This window comes from Passer domesticus, chromosome 1, assembly GCF_036417665.1.
Source record: "Passer domesticus isolate bPasDom1 chromosome 1, bPasDom1.hap1, whole genome shotgun sequence".
NCBI classification, from domain to species: domain Eukaryota; kingdom Metazoa; phylum Chordata; class Aves; order Passeriformes; family Passeridae; genus Passer; species Passer domesticus.
Window position 1 is genome coordinate 23,658,080 of NC_087474.1, and position 24,370 is coordinate 23,682,449.

Consider the following 24,370-nt stretch of genomic DNA (forward strand, 5'->3'; position numbering starts at 1 on the left):
AGCTGAGCTCTGATGAGCTTGTCTCATTTCCTAGATTTTCTGATGGCTGACTAAACCAGCAGAATTTGAGCATGACAGCTGGGCTTGTGAAGTTCAAGAATTTTGCCATGCATATTTTGACTTCTATGATTGCACCGTAACCACATTGTGAAATGTCAGTGTGGGTATTTGGTGACTTTTGTGCTGCTTCTTTGATTTCATGTGAAATCACAGATTCTTGAGGTTGAAAGGCTTTTCCTCAGCTCTCAGCAGATTCTTAAAGTACCTGTATTTAAAGACTGTCCTGAAGTACAATGTGATCCTGTAGTAGTGGACTGTTAATATTCCACATCTCAGTTAGTATCATCTTTTGTAGTAGCACTTATTTAAAATTTTAAAGCATATATATATATATAGGGAGAGAGAGAGAGAGAGAGAGAGTGAGAGTATATCTTAGTGCTACAGAAGTGTGAAATCAATTCACTGAAATACCTAGAGAAGGGTGTGCTTTTTGCATAGCTGTTATGGTTTGTTTTTAAGTGCCTTGAAATTACCACTAAGGATGTTGTTTCCAGTACTTTTCAGTTCAAGAAGGAATAGCTAGTTAATGGCTTGTTTTGTTGTACCAGCTTTTCACTGCTGTCTTGGGGTTAAATATAAAAGCATTTTACTTCCAAGTTGGCTTTAGTGCATGTGTGTGATGGTTTAACTCTGGAGATGACATATGTCTGTAATGGACAATTCAGAACCATTGCAATTATTGCAGAAATGGGTTCTTGAAACAGAAATGTATTATGGAGTACTTGAAATGTAAGCATTTTAAAATTAAAAATGTGTAATTGAAGTTGACTGTTTTTCTTGTGTGATTTTAGCAATGAAAATTACTAACTCAATGAACAGAAGTGCCAGTGTTAAAGTAATGTGATTTACAAAATCTGCATTCACACTGCCTGTAGTTTCAAGTAGGGTGGGATGGGTGTTGTAATACAAAGTTTTCATCTGAATAAAGCAACCAGATTTTCATATCTGTTTATTATGGGGTGGAGTCAAGAACAGTCTTGCTTCATGCTTTGAAAAGGGGATTTTTACATTGAAAGAAAGAAAATATTCCAAGACAAGATAATTTATTTTTCTTATAATTTTAGTTTGTTAGTGTTCTATTCAGGCTTGCATCATGAGCCAGAAATTCTAAGTATTTTTGTTCCCTCTTGATTGTTCCCATAATTAAAGTACCTGGTTTTCTTGAATTCCTGGGGGGAGGTGAAGTGGGGAAAACCTTGATTACAAAGGAAGTTGTTCCCTTCACTGCTTCCCAGCTCAAGCTAATAGGCAAGATGTACTAACAGGCCAGATGATATTCTCTCTTCTGAAAGATCTACCAGTTGTTTATGATGGTTCTAACAGATGAAAATCCAGAAAGTGACTCCACTGATTTTATTCTTGAGATGGTCAGACTTTTCTGCTGATTCTAAAAGAGCTAACAGTGACATTTCTACTTCAGTGTATTGCTGTTTGAATCATGCTGTCATGCCAAGTGTTCTAAGAGTATTTTCTCAGTTATTTGTATTTTTTCTTTTCAAGTTTTTCATGCTATGTTCATTTCAGATTACATATTGTGCAGTAATAATAATAGTCCATCAGGAAAATGCTCTAAAAGTAATTTTTGTATATAATTGTAAGAGCGCATTTGTCATGGATTTAAGCACAAAGCACTCTTAAAAAGCTTATCCAAAGTAAAACAATCATTGCTTTAATTATTCTGGCATCTTTATTGTAGACAGGAAGAAAAAGGAATAAAAGCTGTGCTGGGAGAGAACATTGTAGGAGGGTTTGGGAGATCCCCTGCTTTTTGTCCTGGGTGCCTCGGGTGCATGCAATCTGTTAGTCATGTGGGGAAGCACAAGTGAGACCATGTGCAAGGCTGGCCCTAGCAGGGGGAACTGCAGCAAGAGTTGTGGAAAATGAAAAGCTGCCTCTGGAGCGGTGCTCCCTTGTCAGTGCAGGTCCCTGGGCAGTGTGACGCTGTGTGAGCCAGGGCAGGCTGCCAGGGCCAGCAGGTCACCGCCCGGCCATGCCACCACGGGCAGGGACCCAGGAGGGGCAGCAGGAGAAGCCCCTGGAGGGTCCTTGTGGCTCCTGGCTCCTGCACTCCTACAGTGCTGCCCACGGGACACGCTGCTGGGAGGCTGGAGCTGGCTTGGCAGGAGCTTTCTGTGCAGCTCAGCTAGCAGGGAGCAGAGCAGGCGGCGAGAGGGACTTGTGTTCTGTCCCCTCTCACAGTGCCAGCACATGAACTTACCCAGGCACTCCCTGTGCCCCATCTGTTACACAGGGATGTTGCATCTGACTGAATAGGCAGCAACTGTTTAGGGATTTTTCTGTTCTACACAATTTTTTGTGTTAGTGGGCATGACTGGTTTCATTAATACTTAGCTGAACATCATCTCATGCATGGCATGATTGCAAGAGAGGAAAATACAAAGCAATACAGGAGCATTTTCTGAAGGGTTGGAAACTGATTTGTCTTTATGAAAGTGATGCAGTTTGTATGTGACTATTTTGCTAGATAGTGGTGTGCAAAGTCCAACCCAAACTCTGGATGTTTAGCGTTGGTTTCAGTATTGTATACCTTCACTCTCCTCCTACAGGAGAACTGAAATAATTAACAAAGTTGGCATTTGAATGTGTAAACTGTGGAATCAGTGGGTAGTTACTGCCATAAAGTTGTTACTTGAAGATCTCAACAGGTTTAGGTAGATATCTTTGGACCATTTTTCTATGTGATTTCTACAGAAAGATATGTAAAAGACTTTTTTGTCGCTTTAAGGGTAATGCTGAGGACTACGAGAAGCAGTGAAGTATAGGCAGAAGGATAAATAAATAAAATCTTACCAGGCTGATAAAGACTGAATTCTGCTTGTCTCCCAAGTAGAAAAAAGACTAATTTATTGAGAAACTCATTATCAAGTGGAAGACTCAAGTCAATGCATGCAGGAAATTCTACTGTGTTACAGTCCGTAATTTTGCTATCACAGATCCCATGCTCCATGGGCCATTTGCTCTGCTCTAGGATGATGGGATATATTTGCTGATTTAATCTCTGCTGAAAGTCCCTTTAGGAGTAGGTGACTACTCAGAGGCCACTGTAGGCTTGGAGAGTTTCTAGGTATTTGGAGTGTGGTATTGCTGACGTGGCAGTTGTGTGTGTGTGAGCTTAAATCAGCTTGGTGCTGTCAATAAAAAGGAGCACAAAAGGGCCCAAGAGTGGCAGTGGACAGGAGTGTGTTGCTGAACAAGGGATGTGAACATTTCTGTAGCTGTTCGTATGGCTGTTTATGTAGAGATATAGAGGCCTTTATCAGCACTGGCCTGCTCTTGTGTTGAGGTATTGTGTTTGTGCTCAGGGATAGAACTGAAGCTCTCCAGAGCAAGTGTATGAGGTGAAAAAGTTAAGTAAATGGGATAAAGAAAAACATACCCTCATTTTTCCAGGGATACTTAGCTACCAAAGAAACAAAACAACACCCCCCAGCCCACCTCCCCCTGCCCCCAAACCCCAGCTCTCACTGATTTATTGGTCTTTCATTGGGTTTTGCAGGGTTTCCTCGGAGCTGGGTCATGTACGGCTTCCCAGACACACTGTGGGCTAATTGGGCAAGGTTTGCCTGTAATGCAGAATTCGTTAGCTCATGGCTTCCCACACCCTAGCAAATGGAAATGTATCAATTGTCCAAATCATAAGTCATTTTTTGAGCCGTGCTTCCTCCATCCTGGATAGAATTAGGAAGGAGAGTAATGGTCACCTTTTCCAAGTCCATAGTTTCTGCTGCCCTGATGGCTGCATCTTCAGTTAGTGCCTAATTTCTGGCACCAGGTACACATTAAACCATTTAAAGCTGTTAACAGCAATTGTGTCTCCTGCTGAGCTTCCTTTTGCAACCTTCTGCTCCACTAACTCTGTCCTACCAGCCAAGGGGTTGGGTATTATGTGATCAAACCGTATGGCAGACAGCAGGGACTCGTGGTGCTGCAAGGGGGTTTGGCCCAAGCTGCTGCTGCAGTTTTTAGCATTCTGTAAAGCTTCCTTAGGGTGCAGTGGTGAAGGGACATCCCTGCAGACCTCTCCTGAGTTTTGGGGGTAGGTGGGAGAGAGGGTAACATGAAAGAAAATATATAGCAAATGGCTCTTCCATCCTTCAGCTAATTGTATATGAAGAGAATGTAATCATTAGTGCCCTTGCCTCCTATTGTGCTTCCTGTCTTTTGTCAGGCAGCATGACTGAATTTTATTCCCCACAATATTTCAATTTTCGAGATCATGTCTTGTTCAAATGGTCTGCCAGAATTGGAACTTGTACTCTTGTTTTCTCTGTCTCTCTCTGTCTCTCTCTCTCTCTCTCTTGCCTTTGAAGAAAATTTACAAGTGCTGTGAACAAGTGTGTAAGCTATAAAGTTTAGTGTAGAACATAAATGAAATTTGCATTTAACAGTTGCTTTGAAATTTTTTACAAACTTCTTGTAAAAAATAATTTCAAGGAATGAGTCTTTCTTCCAGTTATTCCTCATTTCTGAGGCACCTGAAAGATAATTTAGTTCCAAACCCCCTGCCATGGGCAGGGAATCCTTCCACTAGACCAGCTTGCTCAGTTCCATTCAATCTGGCCTTGAACATTTCCAAGGTTGGGGTATCCACAGCTTCTCTGGGCAACACGTTCCAGTGACTCACCACCTTCACAGTAAAGATCTTTTCCTAATATGTAATTTAAACTTACTCTTTCAGTTTGAAGCTGTTCCCCCTTGTCCTGACACTACAAGCCCTTGTAAAATGTCTCTCTCCATCTTTCTTGTAGGCTCCCATCAGCTACTGAAAGGCTGCAATTTGGTCACCCCAAAACCTTCCTTTTTCCAGGCTAAACAATCCCAATTATCTCTACCTTTCCTCATAGGAAAGGTGTTCCATCACTCTAATCAACTTAGTGGCCCTGCTCTGGACTTGGTCCAGCAGGTCCATGTCCTTCCTGCGCTGGGGACCCCAAAGCTGGGTGCTGTGTTCCTGGTGGGGTCTCTCTCACCAGAGCAGGGCAGAGGGACAGAATGCCCTCCCCTGCCCTGCTGCCCACGCTGCTCTGGATGCAGCCCAGGACACGTTTGGCTCTCTGGGCTGTGAGTGCACATGGCCGGGTCATGTCCAGCCTCTCATCCACCAGGTCCCCAGAGTCCTTGCAGGGCTGCTCCTAATCTCTTCATTCCCTCAGCTTATACTGATACTAGGGGTCGCCCCCACAAAATGTGTTTAGGAATGTAAATAGTGGCAGAGAAATAATCTGAAACAATCTGGCACTAATTACGTTGGAAATATTTAATCTACAATATCATTACTCTTTATATAATAGCCATCATAATAAAGTATGCTGAAAGCACTTTCAGGTCTTAGCGTAAAAAAGAAGTATTTCTGTGCTTGATGAAATGCTCAGTATTGTATTTACCTGTTGTTAAAATGTTGATGAACTATTTTGGAATAGGAATCATAAGAGAAGGTTACCCATCCACAGGCACTGTACAGTCCAAACTTGTCACTTCTATGTGTGTTTTACCTAAATGAATACTGAGTTGGATTTTGGTCATCTTCACATTTTCCATCCCCAGTAAGCCTATGATTCTATAAATAAAGTAGTCACAGTGCGTGTAGGACACTTGTTGTTTAAGGCCAGTATGGAAGACAGGAGTTGCAGAAAGACGCCGAGGCTGTGTGAGATTTGAAAAGGTTACAGAATCTGAGGAATTCATCCCCTTTTTAATGGGTTAATTATGAAAGTTTATAGATAAAAAGAAGATACATAGCTCTTTCTGAAATCACTGAAAGAATATTTTGTTTTCCTTAAATTTGGTTCACTACTTCAGCTCCTGTGTTCATGTAGAAGCCTAGAAGATAAGAGAACTAATATGTATCCTCAAACACCAACAGCTGGATAGCTGTGGAGCCAGCCAAGGATTGTTGGTAATAACATTCTGTGAAAAAGATAAGGATGTTTCTGAAGAAGGGGCCTTACAAAGGAAGGACAGCACTTTGCTGAGGCTAATGTTCTGGTTTGGGGTCCTGGAGATAAGCACAACACTGTACAGCACAAGTGCAGGAATGAAGTGGAGAATTGGGCCTGAAATGTTGACCAAAGGCCAGCCCAGTCATCAAGACTGGTCATCATTTGATGATCATAAAGACCAGCAAGGACTGGTAAAGCCCTCCAACCATTTCCAGAAGGGTCTAGAAGATCAGACTGCCCATGATAGCTAATTGGCATTGAAAGTGAGAAATGTATCTCCAGGATGGGCATAATTTACTAATAAAATTTTGTAAGCTCTTGCAGACCCTGTGACATTTGTTGTTCCTTTTGACCACGAGTATCTCTGAGGCTTGGGTGCTCCCTTCCTCATAAGGGCTCATGCTTTGTTTACAACATTAGGAGTGGATAGTAGTTTTGGCTAAAGTTTGAAACTAAGTATTAGGTAGGCTTAGTCTCTGACTCCTGTAGTATTGACTATATCACTGAACTTTTATGCTCATGTTCAAATTTCATAAAATGGACAGCAAGCTGGTAATTAATTTCATTCCTCTTGATGTGTGAAGTAGTTTGGCATACAGAGCTATTGGCTGGGTAGCTTAGAACATGTCTATTCTGCTGCATAAAATGAACTTACACTTTTTTCCAGGTATTTCAAGTATGGGGAATTCTACTGACTTCAATATTAAAATGTGTTGTACTGCAGGGATTGTTCTGCTAACTTGGATTATTTGTAAAAAATAACAGTGGAAAAAAAACAGGTTCTTTGCTCTGGTAATATGCTCTTAGGGAAGATCTCTTTATGAAAGGCAGAACCTTTTATATGTATTTGTCAAGGAAAGGAATGAGAAGTAAATATTAAGGATTCAGAGAGTGGGTGCATTCTGATAACAAATAGTGAAGGGATAAAGCATTGCAGAAGTTACTATTTTGATTCAGTCACTGTGGTGAATAAAGATACCTCAATATTGCTGTGGAATTTTATGCCTTCTGTGATGAGTCTTTTGCACACAATTTCAGGTGCAAAAGGGTTTTCTTGTATTAAGTACATATGGAATTATTGGACTACAGTAAATGACATAAAGTTATTTCCCTGTTACAATATGCTGTGGAGTCTTTAACTCTTATGTAAAAGTAATAATTTCACTACTAATTCTAGGGATCAGCAGTTCCTGGGTACAGTGTTCACAGATGTAGCTCTTGAACTAAACACAAATGGTGTTGCCTAGAACCTGGGTTTCATAATTATTGATGGCATTCTAGAAGGACTGTGTGTAGAAACAGAATTTATTAAATGATTTGCATCAGAGGTTTATGTGGTTTAAATTGAAAGAGGTTTCTAGTTAAAGGTTTTGAATTTCAAAAATGCAGACTGAGAAACTGTAGGGAAATGGTTTGAAATTAGTTGAACCAAAGAGCAAAGGGAACTCTTTGATTCAGAATTAGAAAGAGTGCGTAGGATTTTCATCCCAAGAAAAAGCAGACTATACAAGCAGAATGATTGCAGACCTAATCAGAAGAAAAGTCAGCCAAAGAGAACATCATAAGTTAGCCAAGAACTTGGAAGGAGTGGCAGAAGTGGTTGTTGAAAAAATGAAGAATGTTATAAGAGTTCAAAAGTCTTAAATGTGACTAAGAAGTTGCCAGAAGTCAAGCTGAGTTTGACCTTGTAAAGGAAAATAGTCCAAGTTGTAAAAAGCTATTAATCCATTAAAATTCAACAAGAAAGGAGGGTGGGTGTTGTGCAGTGAGTATGAAGTTATGGTCAGAGTTATCACCCCCAGTTTATTGTGGAAATTCATATAGTGAAATGAAGAAGAAACCTACAGGTTCCTAGTGCTCAGGTTTGTGTGGGGCTTGGTCAAAGAAGCTGTGTTTTAGAAAATCTTGTAGCATACATTTCAAAACTAAAAGGGCACTATCAAAGTAGAAATGGTATTTAACTGCAGAAGAGCAAATTTAATGGCTGTTTTTCAGAAAGTAGAAAAAAGAGGGTTCTGGCTGCCTGAAAATTATTAAATTTTTTTCCCCATAGCAGAGCAATAGAGAACGCTTTTTAAAGAATCAAAGGCAGAGAGGCAAATGAAATACATGTAAATGGATTTATCAGAGGTAGTATATGCCAGACTAAATTAGGATCTGCCTTTGATAAGATAAAAGACCTTGTTAAAAATTTCAGTAGTTCTCTCAGGAAGTTGGAGCACGCTAATGACACTTGCCTTTGACAGGAAGTGGGGAAGTCTTATCATTGCACAGGATTACAGTAAAATATGGGTGACTGTGAGGACTTGAGCAGTGGGGATGGATTTATGAGCTGAGAACTTTCACAGTGAACTAGTGACTCATTTGTAGGGGATGACAGCTAAGGAGAAAGCCACTCTGACTTGCTCCCACAGAATGACGGCAGCAACCTGTGATGTGATGCAGCTGTGAGGAAGGCAAATGGCATCCGAGATAACGTGAAGCAAAAGTATTTTGGAAGCAATAGGGAATTATGGGTGTCATTTTATAAGTCGCCAAGGAGACTTCATCTGGACCGTGTCTGATGGATTCTGCTTAAGGCATGTGGGGTTGCAGGAAGAGCTGTAGCAACGAGATGCGCTTATGTGTCTTCTTCTTGTTTAATTCTATCCTAAAACAGGGGCTTTAAGTAACTTATCTTGCTCATTGAGAGATGCACAAGGCCTGAGAAGGACCATTATTGCATTTCTGTATTCAATTGAAAAGACACCTGAAAAATAAGTGGCAGCATTCCACTTTTAAGATGGAATTAAATGTTTTCCAGCTAAGATTAAAGAATTTTAATAGAAGGCAATTTTCCTACATTCCTGATAGACAATTGTGTTGTGTAGTAGTGTCTGTTAATTTTTTTTAAGTATTACAATTGCCTTTAGCCCTGTCAACCTTGAAGGCCACAAATAACCTATTAAAAAGAGTACCAGACATTCCTGTAATTAAATGGTACAAAGTAATGGATATTATTCTGTGGTGTATTTTTTTGTATTGAAAATGTTCTGTTGGGAGAAGCTAATTTTACTCAAGTTACTTAGGAGAGTTGATTCAAGAGACCCATCAGATCCCTCAGATAATTCCATATGATAAAGTTAGCGGAAGGTGTGAATGCAGAATTTATCTCCAAGACCTGTTTGCCTTGTGCTGCTATACATAAAGCTGCACTTCTTAGTCTGTGCACATCTGTAACTCCTGATGTTCCACTCTGCAGTTTCCATCTGCCTTAATATTCAGTGAATAATCTCAAGGGCATAAGATGCTGGTTCACATTGAAAGGATATCGTCCAGTATTCAATCTATGATGCATGTAGACCTAGGGACTTCCATTTGATAAAATCACTGTATTTCACATTAGTTACTTGAAAGCAATAAACTATAGAGGCTTTTAAAAGTCATGCTGTCAAACTCCTCTCTAATTCATCTAATTCATGGCCTTTATGATAAGGCATTAGGATTTTTTTTATCTAGCTTGTAATCATCTTTACATCTTTATAAGCTTGCCATCATCTTTAAGATGGATGGTGATGTATTTAGGTACTGACATACTCTAGATTCCTTAGATGTGTAGAAACTGACATACTATTAATTCTGCCTTCTTAAAAGCCCAAAGATACTTTCTTATTAGTGCTAGCTTGAGTGATCGCCCAGTATATTTCATTGTGCATGGACCGTTGAAATAGAATATTCAAAATATGTTAATATTGTATTTTTTTTGCAATGGCAAACTAGAGAGAACACATTAATCCAGAGGTTTAGAGCACTCTTGAAAAAAGCTGGTAATTTAGCGGTGTGGCAAAGTGCACTAACACAAATGGGAATGTTTCAGTATGACATTTGATAGGAAGAGACTAGCAGACCATGTAGCTCTTTATTCCCCTTTGCCCAGCCATTTTCCTCTGAAGTAGTTGTACAGTTTTATCTTTCTTAATTTAGTAGGTTGACTGAAAAATACTTCCTTGAAGTTTTGCACTTTCTTTTGTGTTAATGTTTGAGTTGGGGGATGGAAATACCATTAAAAAGAGGGGCTCTTTCTTTCTTCCTCTTTTTTTTTCCTTTTCTCTCTTTCTTTGTGTATGGTCAGTTAAAAATTCTCCAAGCTTAACAGCTGTAGATCCAAAATAACTGCTGAGACTTACTGTGGTTTACTGCAATGCATGACACGGTCATTACCAGTAAGTCTTGACCATTAAAAAGGGGAAGTTGTGCCTAATCAACCTCATAACCATCTACAAAGAAATGACTGGCTTAATAGGTGAGGGGAGAGCAGTGGCTGTTGTGTACGTTCACTTCAGTAAGGCTTTTGACACAACATATTCACAGAGAAGCTTGTTGAATATGGGCTAGATGAGCAGACAGTGAGGTAGGTTGGAAACTGGCTGAACAGAGAGGTGAGAAGCCACAAACCTCATCAAGTTCAACAGGGAGAGGTGCAAAGTCCTGTGCCTGGCCCCATGCATCATTGTGTTCTCGGTGACCATCCAGAGGGTGGATCCTCTTCAGCTTTACAGAAGAGGCTCCAGGGTGCTGGACAACAGCAAGTGGAACATGAGTCAGCCATGTGCTCGTGTAAGGAGGAAGGCTGATTGTGTTCTGGGCTGTGTTAGCAGGAGTGCTGCCATCACGTCAAGGGACGTGATCCCTCCTTGATGCCACTGAGGCCACGTGTGGAGTTCTGGCCCCTATTCCAGGCTCCCCAGTACAGGAGACTGGAGAAAGTCCAGTGAAGGCCCGTTAAGATGATTACAGGTCTGGAGCATCTCTCCTGTGAGGAAAGGCTGAGAGAACTGGGATTGCTGAGCCTGGAGAAGTGCAGAATTATACATTAATAAGGTGGTCTTATTAATGTATAATAATACTGGAAGGGAATAATAATTAATGTATAATAAATACTGGAAGGGAAGGTGCAAGGAAAACAGAGCCAGGCTCTTTCCAGTTATGTCCAGTGACAGGGTGGGCTCCAGCTGAAACACAGGAAGTTTCTGTGAACATCAGGAAACTCTTTCTTTCCCTGTGAGGGTGACTGAGCCCTGACACAGGTTACCAGAGGCTATGGACACTCCATCTTTGGAGGTACTCAAAAGCTGTCTAGACATGGTCCTGGGCAAGGGGTGCTCTGCTTTAGCTGGGGAGCTGGACCAGATGACCTTGGTGGATCACTTCCAGTTTGAGCCATCATGTGGTGTTTTTCATTTAGATCAGAGAAAAACTATTTTTCTAATAGTGAATTTTGTTGAAGGAAGCAGCTAAATTGCATCCAAGATAAATTATCTTAATTTTATTATTTGTAAAATACACAAAATTACTTCTTGTATTATTTATCAGGTTTTAAGACTGCATGGTTTTGCAAATCCAAAGGTGGTGTAGCAGCTCCAATAGGTTTGATTGTAATAGTTAATGTTGTTTAAATCTATATGAGTATTTTAGTAAGAGTTCATTGCATAAAGCTTAAATTCTTACTTTGTCATTTCAGATAGTTAAGTTTAAGGATTGATACTAGGCTTTTAATGTTTCTTCTTAATGAGAAGCTAGGCCCAGCATTGCTAATTGAAACAGCTAGGAAAGGATTTTAGGGGTTTTTTTGGTACATATTTTGTTGTATACATAAGCAGATTGACCTAACCTTTTAAGTAACATTTAATAAGGCAAAAGATTTTGGGGAAATATTTAAACAAATATTATGAGTTTAACTTTTGTGAGAAAAAGGAAAAATTTAAAACTGCCTATACAAAAATAAAACTATTGAGGAGTAGCGTTCGTTTGCAGCACAGGGAAAGCCCACAACATTTTCCATGTAGTAGTAGCTGAGGTCTGGATGGCTGGGGTAAGCCTTGTTTGTAGTGGGAATTCCTTGATTGGAATGGGAATGTGATCTGATGCCCACTTGAGTCCAACTGCTCAAAAGCTGTGGTTAAACAAATAAATAATCTCATCCTGGGCTGTACACTTTAAGTGAAATCTTTGAATTACTCGCTTTGTAAAATGTACTAAGTTGCTGATTTTGTCTAGTGTATCTAGTTTATCTCTTCAGTAGTGAAGGAGAGAGGCATTTTGCTGCTCTTTGTAAAGCCTAACAACTCCCAGAAGAGAGATCAGTGTGTATGTCTGGAGATGACCAAGAGCCATTTCTGAAACATAAGAGAGGTTAGTGAGAAGTTTTTCGAATACTTCCTTGAAAAAAGGGTGTAAAAGATAACAAATAGTATAAATTGTTTTCACTCCTTTGGCTTAAAAGCGATTCTACTAAAGCAAGCCTCTTGTGCCCGTATATGATTTACTTTATCATTTTATTTTCCTAGTGCAAAGCATCACTTGTGTCTCTAAGCGCCGAAGAACCACAGTTAATCTGTTCCATTAAGAGCTCCAAGTTTCTGAGTTTGGAAAGCTGGATTTAGCTTGAGAATGCAGTGCTGCTGGAAGCTGAATCCAGCAGTGAGAAGCTGGGGGCTTGCAGGGGTGGTCTCGTGCCCCAGCTGGGCGGTGGGGTGCGGGCTCAGGCTGGGTTGGGGCTGGGTCAGTTCCTGGCACTGTGCCCCGGCAGGGTCCTGCTCCAGCTTTCCTAAGCCAGTGGTTCTTGGCAGCACTTCACTCGCAGCCTTTAGGGCTCAAAGAAGCCACAGGGCAGGTTTTTGGCCTTTTTTAAAGAGCTGGTTGCTTCCTGCTGCATCAGTAGTTCTTCAGTGTAGCATTATCCAAAACACACCGTTGAACTCTTATTTCACCATTTTGCCTCACTTGATTACCTGTTGCTACCTGAGCATTTAAGAGATCTTTTGGTTTTGAAATGTAGTCTCTGTTTTTTTCTCTTTTTCCTCCTTCCTCCCCAGGCCCCCACCCCTTCCACTGCCACTGATTCTGGACACTTCCAGAGCTGCAGTTTTGTGATGGCCTAAGACAGAGTTTCCCCTTCTGTCCTCAGTTTGCTTGTTTTCTAGGATTACACACTTGACATTTTGAATTGCATTAAAAAATTGAAAAGACAACAAAGAAGCTTTTTAAAATAATTTAGTTTATAATTTTTTCATTGTTCTGTGCAGATCATCTTCATTATTTGAGTCAAGAATTTACTGTGGTACCTTGTCCACCAAGTTTTTGTTCCAGTATTATATGTAGATTTTGTTTATTGTATTTTATTATTTATAATGAGTAAATAATATGTGAAATATATAGCTTAATAGCCATAGAGGCTCAATGAATGCTGTTCATTTTTTGGTTCTTTTGCTGCCCATGGATTATTCTGATCTCATGCTCTGCTTTTGATAGCTTGATTCCTTATTGTGTGAGAGACAACAAAATCTAGATGTGCCATACGTTCTATCACAGTTCTACTTAAAACTGTCCTGAGACCTGAGAGAAGAAAAAATGTTTTCTCTGGTCTGTGTTGCATGGAGTATCTGCTTCATCTGACCAATTTACAGGCAAATCTACTGCCTCCGCTTTTTAGAGTACACCTAGAAAAATAAGAATTGAAAGAACAAACTTTCTTGTGTGTATGCAGATACTTGACTAATAAAATATTGTAGTGGTAATTCATCAGAATGTTTTGAAAGATACATTTTTGTCTTAAAAACTCTATAATTTATTCTTACATGACAAACATAATGCTCCCAAGGGTGTGTGGCTTGCTTTAGCTGCAAGAATTTTTGCAGTGCTGGGTAAACCTGCCAGGATGATGTAGCAAAAGTCTGTTAAAGGTAAGTATGTCACGACTTCTCTCTGGTATTAGGTATTTTTTTGTTCTCTTTTAAACAAGAGTGGTACTGTAATAATGAAATACTAGATGAAATTCTTTGTCTTTTATTAGCACTGGAATTCCAAGATACAACACCACTTGGTGACTTGATGAATAATCGGTGTAATTTCATGACTGGCTAGGATTACTTTGAAAATAAAGGTCAAAATTTTATCTTTTGTCTCACTACTTGAAAAAACCACTAGCAGTAGATGAAAAGGAGGACTGCCTCTCATACTCCTTTTGGGGTTTGAGATTTTTTTCAGGGTTTCAGATTTTATTACTTTTCTAAAGTGAAAAAAAATGCAATCATGTAATAAATTACATTTGAAACATCTCACTTTGAAAGAACTGCTTCTGCTTACATCTGTATTTGTATATATGGTGTAGACGTCAGTGTCACCACCAGAAATAAGATATTTTTGGGACTCCTGGACGTTGTGCAGCCCTTCATCATGCTGCTGTCAGGAACTTGATCAGTAAATTAGTTCAGTGGTACTGGTAATGGATTTCCGGGGATTACGCCACCGACTCTGATTGAGAACACTGAGCTTGCAAGCAGGGATTCCTGAGCACCCCTGTACTACAGAATGCAAACCATGCTGCATAATAAGAGTGGCAGACAATGGTGCTGGAAGCCATCATTACAACATCACTGAGTCCTGTGTCATTTTCTGCACCATATGGAATAAAAAATAAGTTATCTGTGTGCATTTGTAACAGGACACCTGGATAGACGTGATGATGGCAGTGACCTAAAGAAATGCACAGCTACTAATTGTTTTATCTTTTGATGCACTCAGCAATGTTGAACAGAGTGGGCATTAGGAGAGTTGCAAAACAGGCAGTGCTTCCTTTTCTCATGGATGTGTGACAGCAAGTAAACTTAACAGAATGGGAAAGTTTGGAACAAACAGAACTTTAGAGAGTGGTGTAATACAGCAAAATAAGGTGACAATGTAAAAAACCTTTTCAAATTGAGATGACTTAGGGGAGTTTTTCTTAAAACTGGAAACATGATTATGGTTATTAGAAGGTGGGCTGAACCATTGCACAAATTGCCAGTGGACTTGCCATCTATGAGACTGTAGGATGTTTTTTAGCTATGATAATAACAGCAATTGTGGGCCTTTTATTCTGTGCTTTGACTTCATTTTCCCCAAGCAGCTAGCCCTGGGAATTGTAGTCTGTTATGCAAGGAGCCTAAAACAGTGCACTGGACATGTAGTCTACTGTCTAATTATACTAAGTACTGGTGGGATAGTCTCTTCATCCGCTTACAAGAATTGTGTCTGAAAATGTCTGCTTCAGGTAGATTGCTAATGAAACCATGAATGATGCTTTGCAATAGTTTCAATATCTGTTAATATTCAAAGAGATGCAAAGCTGTTTTATTAATAAAGGAAATTACTTATAATTCATAGTTATCATGCATGGATAACAAAAAAAAATCCTGTAGTTTTTAACAAGTGGCACAGATTCATGGAAGAGGCTTAGTGCCTTCAGTTGAAAGCAGTTTTTTAGTTTAATTAGTAGCCAGTGAGTCTCCTTTGTGTGATCACATCACACCTCTAAGCTGATCAATATTATGTTTAGCTATTTGCTAGCACTTAATGAGATTTCTTACTGATCTTAGAGTGCAGTATACATCATCTGATGAAGGCTAGCAGCTTCTCAGGTGTGTTGAAAATCTGCAATAACATTTTTGTAAAAACTTTGGCTGGTCCATACAATTAATAAAAGAGCAGACAGAAGGGGTAACCATCTTTGGAAGATGTGCATAGGAAGGGGACTTGGACCTCCATAATTTTCTAGAAGAGCATCTGCCTAAACACTGCGCCATAGTTACGTTGTGTTCTTCCATCATTTCAGTTCAACCTGGCACCAAAAGAACTGTCTGTACTGGATGATTTTGCAGGTCCTGGCACTAGAAGGAACACAAGGGCAAACACAACTCTGTATCTTAATATTTAGACTGTTTCCTTTAGGCGCTGAGGAGGCAGCTTTGGGATCTGAGATGTGCTGAATGACTGATAAGGAGCTGTTAGTTTTAAGAAGAGATTATTTGATGTAAGGGGAATTAAATCTTAACTCCCATGTAGTGGATGAGCATTACAGGCACTTGGCCTTTTATATGATGATCACTACTGTCATCTTTATCTCCTGGATAGGCTTTCACAAAGAGAGTTAGATCTTTCTTGGGTTTTTGATCAAATGCAACAGTCACCTGCCTTCAGGAGGCAATTTTTGGTCTTGAGCCCTGAATAAAGGAGGCATCTGTTTGCAGCTTTTACTTGGGCTTTGAGCTAGAAGAAGTCATAGAGACTGTAGTACTCAATAGATTGATTCTTGACCCTAAGCAGGGCCTTGGTCAATGTTTGTGCTTACTTTGTGTAGCACCACCCCATCACAACTTCATTTCCCTTTAGATTTTATGGGGGGATTTAAATCAAGCTCAGGTTTTTGATTTAGTCTGTACATAAATATTGTGTTTTTCTTTGACCAGCTGATAAGAATATAAGTACTCTACTGAATTGAAGTCCCCAGTTAGTGATAAAAGATACTATTTGTGCCTCAAACCAGAGTCCTCTTCTGGATACTTCTCCATCCTGTTTTTTTCAGTCACAATATGAGTTGAAACCTGCCTTTTTTTTTTTTTTGGTCTCTCCCATTATGCTCTTTGAAAGTGGTGGCTAGGAGGTGAGAAAGGCTAACATTTAACTCCACTACTCTAAAGCAGTTTCAGCGTGGAGCATTCCCCCAGGGCTAGGATGGGGGAAGAGATAAATAAAACATCAATGAATAAAGAAGCTAGAATAATTTTAAAACCAGGCTAACCAGGATAGGCTTTCTTATTTGTGTCTTGAAGACGCAGTCAGGGCCTTATCGAGATAGTCACTTCGTGGCTAGAATGTCTCTTTGTCTGCATAATGAATATAAATGAGCACAACAGATAGTAAGGAGAGAAACAGAGCAAGATGAAATAGTGCTCAGTTATGCAACAGGAAGAGGGAGGAGTAGAATTAAGACCTTCAAGTTTTAATGGAAAATAAAAACTGTAAAACAACTTTGGGGGAGTCTTGTGATACTGATGAATGGATATCACAATACTACAGTTCAGAAGGAAGATACTACTCACTGTTTACAACATGTGCTCACATACCTAAAAATAAACAAAGTACAGGTGAAATCTGAGGAAGGAGCCTGGACCTGCAGCCCCCTGTGTGGAGCCCTTTCCTCCTGCCTGCAGTGCTGCTCTCTCCTACCCCACTGTGATTTGAGAGAACTTCTGTGCAGTCCTCAACATCCCCAAACACCGCTTCCACTTTCTTGTAGCTCTTTACTACCTGTGAAACCAGGTTTCAGAAAAGACAAAAAGGTAGGTAATGTACTGTGGACAGAATTGTACATCACATGTAACTGAGTGACAAGAATGGGCTTGTTGGCAATGGTATCTTCAGCAGAACTGAAACTGAAATTAATGTAGAGGAAGTGAAAGAAAGTGGCTTCAACCCATGCTTTGAGTTCCTAGTGTTTTTATGATAGTGCTGACTTTCTTCTCTGCAGCAGTCCAATGTGACTCGATACTTCCTTGAAAATACTGTCTTTCATGGATGTAATTATATGCTTGGCCAATGAAAGTTGGCAACAAATTACAGTTCCCACAATATGTTCTCCTTTCATTGCTATAATGCTATCAAGTTATGATCTGGGAACAAGAGATTTAAGATGTGGGGGACAGTCATGAGGAGTATGTGTATATACTGCTGCAGGCAGCAGTATAAATTAGGTGTACCTGGATTAAAATTAAATAAGACAGGTTGGTACCAAAAGCAGTCTGGTTGTAGCTGTTTGGTGCCCAATAAAAGACTAATTTATTTCACAATGTAGTAATGTATTTTTTTTTAGTTTATGTGTTAAATAAAATAAGCCAAGTAAATTTTCCTTACTGAGCCTGCCTCTCCAAACGCTAATTGCTGATGGATGATTATGGAATTTGCTTATAATTATGTACTACTCACAACAAGAGATGTGAACTTATTTGATGCTTTCCCAGAATTTTATTTATGGTAGTTCAAGGATGTGGTTCATAAGCTTCCAATTTGAAGACAAAATCCCTTTCATGATTAGATTGAGTATCTAGGGTCCTGCATGCAACTAAATAAATGCCTGTTCTCTCTGTATCACTGGATACAAGTGCAGGTTTCTGGTAAGCTGGTTTTCAGAATGTAACATTTGAAGAATCAGAGATTTTGATTTTAAATTTGGAGTTGATGGCTGTTTCACTTTTATGTCCTTCTGTAGAGGCAGCTATATTTGTTTTATGTCATTTAGAGATAGTAGCCTTTTCTTTTCCTGTGGTGGTTTGAAGCATGTTCACACAGCATGTGTGATGACTCTTCCTGTGTTAACCTAAGACTGAGGCTTGATGCAGAGATGTTAAACTGACATAATAATTCCATCCCATCATGAACCCCTTTGGACTGCCAGTCTTTTAAGTACCTTACAGGATGATATGACCTAGAGGGTGTTTTTTTTTGTTCTTTTTTTTTTTTTTGTGCTGCTGTGTTCCACAGGCTTTGATTTGAGTTTTTTTTGTTTTGCAAAATTGTGGGCAGGTAGAGGATAGCAGCATCCTGCTGTTAGTGAGATACACAAATTACCAACTCTTCCTCAGTGCAGTGAATTCTCCCTAGTCAAGCTAAAACTTTGAGGGTTGGTGTGGCCCTTTTTTTTCCCCTCTGCGTAGATATCTTAAGAAAGTGTATTCTGTGTTGTTTTCTGTGAGTAGTTTTTAGAGGCATTATATAATGTGCAGGATTTTCTCTTTGAATCTGCACAAGATATTTTTTCCTATTATGTGGAGTTATTGTACTGCTCTATCAAACTTTTTTCTGGTACTGCAAATTAAGAAATTAGTACACAAGAAGCATATGAGAGCTCTGTATGATCTAGGACTGTCTGCACTGAGTGTAAACCTTTTTTCAGTTTTCTATTCTTACAGAAGCCCCCTGGATTTGTGCAGTAGGTGATGGTGTTTCCAGCTGAGAAGCAGCTTACAGGTTTGAGCTCTGAAAAGTATTTCAGTTATTATGAGCTGGTCTTTCCTCTCCCAGATTTTTTCAAAAGCTTTCAGAAATGCTATTTGGAGCACTGAAAAAGAAAACATTTTCCCACAGTATAGAGTAAAAAAAGTGAATCCAAGTGAATCCATTGCACATAAGATGTCATAGTGTTGTATTTAACATAAATTAAATTAAATTAATTCCCCAGTCTAGGTCTTGACACAGACTGTCCCTCACAGGTCCACTCTGTTATGTCCTTGGGCTCTGGCTGCACATCAAGAGTTTCTGCCCCATCTGGGAGGCAGCAGATGCTTAGCAGCAACTCAGCATATTTTCCAGAAAGCCTCTGTTCCACCATCACTGAAGAAAATTGTCATCTCCTCCCTGTGCAGACTGGGAGTAACTTGCCTGTTTTGCATACAAAATCTTTTTTTTTTTTACCATCTGCTTGTGTGCATATCTGAATGCCCTCAGATAAAAACCTTGCCTACAAGTGTACATTGATTGTGTTTTGCCTTGAGTTCAAATTTTAGTGTGGCTTGATAATATAAATGGATGTATGTTGTGCAGTTTGTGCAGGAAAAAGCAAACAACATATAGAAGGTACCATGTGAGGCCAGTTATTTCTGTTTCTCTATATTATGTTTCAGTTTGCTTTTAATTATGGGTTTCTCTATGGTTGAAACACTCGCACCTTCTAGTTTTCAGAGATTTGCTGAATCATGACATCCAGATAAAAGAATTGCAAATATCAAGTACTGTGTCTAAGTACTGTATTTAGTGATAATTAGGTTTGCATATAGTAACAATAAACATACTTTAAATAACAGAAATAATCATAAAAAAACCAACATAAAGAAATAATAACAGCAGTAATAAACATAAAATTTTTTTTTGCATTGTTGCCTAACTGTATTTCTAGAAATGGAATTGCCTAAATCTCTGAAACCTAAAAAAAAAAATTAAAAAAAAAAAAAACCTTAACAGGCTTCTTAAGTTCAGTTCTGTTGAGCTTACCAATTTTCAGTGGCATTTGTAGTGGAACTAACTGCAGAACCTGTGGAGACCTAAATCCCATACTTGATCCATCTCAGTTGTTTTAAACACTGTCCATCTTTCCTGCTGCTGCTGGGATCTGTGTCCCTGGTTTCCTGTACCCGACAGCCATGCAGCAGGAACCTGGGAAGCAGCCTGGGCTGCATGGGCACTGAGGAGCTTGATCTGCTCATGCTTGTGGTGTTCAGGGAGAGCATCATCTCCTCTGCTCCCACATCAGCTGTTCAGGCACTGCTAATGGACTTGCAGTTTAAACATTAGAAACACTGTTCTAATCTATCCTATTTCACTTGTGTAAAATAAGTACATTTTAGGCTTATCTAAATAGGTACAGTTCATCAGGCTCTCTTCAGTTTCCATGTGGTACCCCCTAAATATTCTGAGTTCCTTATCACCCTGGTGCCTTCCCCATGGTTGGCCCAGTTACCTTGGAAACCGGTTCACCCGCACATCTAATCTCTCAACTGATGCAATAATATGTAGAGCTTGCAAATGAATTTGAAGAAAGCTTTCTCCTTTTTTAATTGGAGAATGTTAATCTCTTTGTTGCACAAGTATCAGAATTTCAGAGGGTTTTTTTCAGGTTTGAGTAAAATGTACTTGTTTTTATTTGTAGTCCTTGAAAACCTGGCAAAAGGAATTAACCTTGTCTTGTATTTTGAAGAAGTAGGTATCTCTTGAAACCAACTATTTGCTAGTAAAAGCTAAAAAAATATGAAGAGGCAGAAAGCTGTTTACTAATGGGTGAGGCTAATTTGTGCAGCTGTTGAATCAGTGTAGCAGCAGCATTTAACTGCTTGGTGATGGTTCAAAAATGTCTCCTTGTACAGTTGTGCATAGCTGCTGCTTAGTCACAAAAAGAAGATTAAAAAAAGTAACAAAAAGATAATACTTTTTCCCTTTAGCTCCTTCTTTAGTTTTCCACGTTATTGCTGGTATTGTGTTCATCTCTGTACTATTAAAGTTTCAATTTCTAACTTACATAACAAGCACTAGTTGTATCCAGTTTTGTGATCACAACATAAAACCACAGATTTTTCTCATTATCTTCTGAAAATTTATTGTAATGATCAAGACTAATTTTTAGGATTTTATCTGGGATGTGGAAATTAAATAATTTTATTCTGAAGAAAAAAAAAAGCAGAACACCTATTTTATTTTCAGTATAAATTTACTTACTAATTATTTCTGGGGACTTTTCCTGAAAATTAAACTATTCATAAGAGAAAGCACAATCTGATGCCAGAGTTCATTGTGGTTGTCATGTTTTCAAAGCAGAACTCAATGCTTTTGTTTTCCAGTGTATTTCAGATTTTGACAGGTTATATAGCAAAATCATACATGGTGTTTCATGAATGATTTTTTAGAAAGTAATTTAATTTTAAGCATATACTGAATTGTGGTAAAATACTCTCTTTGCAGTGATACTGTAAGTAATGGATCTACTGTTTCTCATTCATGCCTTTTTTTGTCAGTATGGTCATCTGCTTCTCCCTCTTTCTGACACATTCAGGTCATTTAAGAATTTCCTGAGGGTGCTGAGGGCTTTCATATATTGTTAGATATGTTTATTCCAGAATTCAGGTAACAAGTTTTCATCCTGAAAAATCTGTGTAGACTCAAAGAGTTCTAGAATTTTTAGTAGGGTGTTTTTTTCCCCCAAAGCTTTATCGAGTTTGCAAACTGCTTAATTGGGAGGAAAAACATGAGAGAGCGGGATTTATATGCTTAGCTGAAAAGAAATGCAGTTTTTCTTGTTTGATTAGTCTACTTATGGTTACATGCTAAGATTCTAATAATTAGAGACCAAAGATTTGGGGTCAGGATTTTGGAGGGAATTTTGTTAGGGTTCATAGAAAATCTCTCAAAAACTTAGGAACTTGATGGCAAGTGTGCATGGATTCTTTTTCTACACATACTTCTGGGAGAAAATGTGTGTGGATTGTAAGACTTATTCTGTTACTTGAGAAAAAAAACCAGGATGTCTGAAATCAGAAGAAGACATGCTGTAAACTGAAATGGTAGATTTTCAGTTGGTGTGGATTTACACTAAAGCAGATTTAACTGTGCTCATTTTTAACTACTAAAGTACTGTATATGAATGGTGTGTTTTCAAAGCAGTTAAAATAAGCAAGAAGGTCCTCAGGAGCAGTTAGCATGGATTCACCAGGAGGGCATCATGCTCAGCTGGCCAGGTGCTGCCAGTGATGAAATGACTCTTTTGGTGGGTCAGGGGAGGGCAGTGCATTTTGTCCATCTTGACTTCATTAAAGCTTCCAACAGTCTCCTGTAACATCTTCACAAAGAAGCTGACAATGTGTGGGCTGAAAACTGACTGACTGACTGACTGAACTCAAAGCCTGACCTGAGAACAGCAGCCAGCAGTCAGTATTCCCGTGCAACATCTTCAGTAGTGATTGGGATTGTGGAGCAGAGTGTACCCTCAGGAAATTTGCTGATGGCACTGGTCTGGGAGGAGTGAGTGATGTGCCAGACGGTCATGCTGCTGTCCGGAGGAGCCTCAGCAGGACAGAAACTTCAGGAAGCTTAAAAAGGAAAAATGCTGAGTCCTGCACCCATGGTGAACAGCCCCGTGTAGCAGTTTATGCTGGAAAGCAGCTTTGTGGAAGAGGACTTGGAAAGCACAGATTTGACATGAGCCAGTGATGTGTCATTTGTGTGTACCTAAGGAAAAAACTGTTTTACTGTGAGGGTCACTGAACATTGTTACAGGGTGCCCAGAGAGATTGTGAAGTCTGTCCTTGGAGATCTTCAATTTGGAATTAAATTAGCCTTTTTAGTGTCCCAAGGCTGCTTTAGTTAGATTGTTCATGTCTTTCTCTTCCATTATGGCTTGAGCTACACAGCTTTACAGCTTTACAGTATGTAAAATAATTCACTGCTGCCAAGTGATCCCATGTTTGTTGTAGCAAGTCAGGAAGTAGGAAGACTAAAGTGCCACAGGAGATCTTCTGCCAGGGAATATAAAATCGCACGTTACGTTTTTTAATTTTACATATGAATTGTTATATGTAGGTGAAAGTAAATTTTTATGGCTGTATTTTGCATGATCTTCACTAAGGAAACTTGTCTATTTATTCCTTTTTCCAGTGCTCAAGATTCAAACACTGTCAAATAGTCAAAACTATTGTTTGTTGACCTCTGTTACTGATTAGGGTTAAACTAAGCTAGTGTGGACATGCTACTTTGCTTTCAGGAACAGACACTGAATGAACATTGGGAAGAGAAAATGTCAGGCACCAATTTAGATCTTTTTTGGGAGACCTTGGTGGTGCATCCTTGCCTGTAGTTTTGTGTGTATTTTGTGAAATTCCCTGTGCAGCATACTTCAACAAGCCATGTATCAATGTTCAGTGTCTTCGGTGCCTTTTAATTTAAGGAGATAATCCTCAAATCAGCTTTCTGACTGCTGCTCTATGCTTATCATGCCTGTGGATGAAAAGACTTGTGTTCCCCACTGTACAGGTTTCTCGCCTGTTACAGTGCCAATTTCCTAAGATTCAGGAGTTTTTAAATATTAGTTTAGGTTGAATTCCTTCTGTATTCTGGCAGGTACTTTACATTTCTCTGACAACATAAAAGACTCAACAGAGCTGGCAGAAATGACCTGGCTTTGTAGATTGAGTGTGTCAGGTTCTTGCTGATGTAACTACATTTGCAGCAATTCACATATGAACTTTTTATTGCTATGAGTAATTTTTTTTTTCAGATTTTAGCAATGGACCCAGCTCTCAAATTCAGATGCTAGCCTGGGGAAGGTCTTCAGTTCATCTGGTTAATTTTATATATCTGAGCTGAACATAACCTGTTTTTCTTACCCTGTAATTTTAGTTCATTCTTCATTCAGGCATTTCACAGTAACTTTTCCTAACAAATTACCTCATTAAATTTAGTAAATAAGACCTGTTCCACTTGGCTGCTTGCAGCATTGGTTGTATTAAATAACTAATTAGATGCACAAGCCATTTAATAAAAAAATTACACTCTCTGTGTTCTATTACCCAAACAATCTGACAGTTTCTTCAGCAGCTGTGAAGTGAAAGTAGCTCCAATCACCAGGAAGAAACTATATTTGCTATATGGTAGATTTTAATGGCTTTGTCAGTGAAATATTTTGAAGCTGGGAATCCATCAGCATTTTAATATCTGCATATTATTTTGTCTCTCTGCAGTTATTTGAAAAATGCACAGTGTTTTACAGTTAATAAAAATTACAGCCTCATCATTTGAATTCTCGTCATTTTGCTCAACTAAGCTTTTGTTTGCATCATTTTCCTGATGGATTAAGAAAGCAGCTGCTCTTTGATCATAGCATCTGTTCCCCTTATTTTGATTTGAAATTTCCAAATGTGCCGTTTTTTAAAAGTCTAAGCAAATGTATTTCTTTTGTTTGTCTTGTTCAAAAGAAAGCAGTTTGAAGACTATTATTGATATTACTGTATTACTGA

General features: G+C 39.1%; 1 protein-coding gene across 7 annotated transcripts in view; it reads left to right on the forward strand.

Annotated features, from left to right (window-relative positions):
- Positions 1-24,370, forward strand: part of PPP1R9A (protein phosphatase 1 regulatory subunit 9A) — a 131,155-nt gene that overhangs the window by 3,662 nt on the left and 103,123 nt on the right. The gene's annotated exons all lie outside the window — the stretch shown is intronic.